This window comes from Cynoglossus semilaevis, chromosome 6 (genome assembly GCF_000523025.1).
Source record: "Cynoglossus semilaevis isolate Cse_v1.0 chromosome 6, Cse_v1.0, whole genome shotgun sequence".
Taxonomy (NCBI): domain Eukaryota; kingdom Metazoa; phylum Chordata; class Actinopteri; order Pleuronectiformes; family Cynoglossidae; genus Cynoglossus; species Cynoglossus semilaevis.
The window spans coordinates 3,695,696-3,696,928 of NC_024312.1; positions in this window are offsets into that span (position 1 = coordinate 3,695,696).

Sequence of the window (1,233 nt, forward strand, 5' to 3'; positions counted from 1 at the left end):
CGACCCCTTCATCCACTGCAATTAGCCCGTGTTATTTGACCTGGCGTCCTGTGTGAGACCAGGGTGTTGGTGAGGGAGGAGAGGAGATCAGGTGAACAGTCTCAGAGGTGAAGAACGCTAGCTCTGATTGGTTCTTACTGCACATGTGAACCTCTGTTCATGTTCCTGGTTGGTGGGGGTGGAGGGAGTCGGGGGGGGGGTCAGTGAGTCAAACTGCTTCAATCAGTGCTGGAGAGTTAGAGGTAGAGTTGAAGAGACTCTCCTCTGCCACAGCAACAGGAAGTCAGTCCAGAAGAGCGACGTCTGCAGCCTGTAATAACCTGTAATAACCTGTAATAACCAGCGGGGGTGAAGTGCCATTAAACTGCACAGTGTGAAGCCGAAAAAACCCCAACTAAAAGTCAAGAAAGGTTCAGGTAAAAACCACGTAGAGCACAAGTCGTAAAGTCGATGACTGACCCATTTTTTTTTTCAAACTTTCAGACTCAATTTCAAACAGAATCGACGCAAATTTGACATGAGCTGCACGGCTGTAATTCAAACCCTGTGTTTTTTTGTTTTTGTTTTCAGAACGTCTAAAAAGCAGGACTGAAGACGTCTTCACACCACTCTGCGGGGTTATTGTCTTCAACTTTATGCCCCAGTTTGCCATCCAGGCAGTGGCAGATGTTATTTATAAAGACGGTAAAGCAACAAAATCTCTGGAGCTTCACTTTCTGAGCTGAACAGAAAAATAAAAACCAAAGCGAAAACACCCCGCCATCTTTTTGTTTTCATTTTTAATTTATAATCGCATATTTTAGCATCACTTACAAAATCATTCTGCTAATTAATAATTGATTAATAGCTCACAGGTGTCGCATTTATCCTCCACTCCAAGCTGCTAACAGCAACCAGGGAACGACATTCAAAAACAAAAAAAAAAAGAAAAAAAAATGAATTTGAGCTCGTCTCCTCAAAAGAGACACAAAAGTGAAATGAAATACACGCAGCGAGCGACAGATGATTTTTTTTTTGTCTTATTTTCCTCACAGACAAACTGAATGATGAGCGAACGACGTTTCCTGTCAAAACGCTCCGTCTTTTACAGCCGCGGCGTGCGTCGCAGCCATCCATTAAGACCATAGACCTCCTCCACACTCTGGATCTCTCATACATCCTCAGACTTGTGCTCCACAATCACTTCATTCTGTTTCTTTTCCTACGATCACTTTGTGCTGCACTAACACCCCC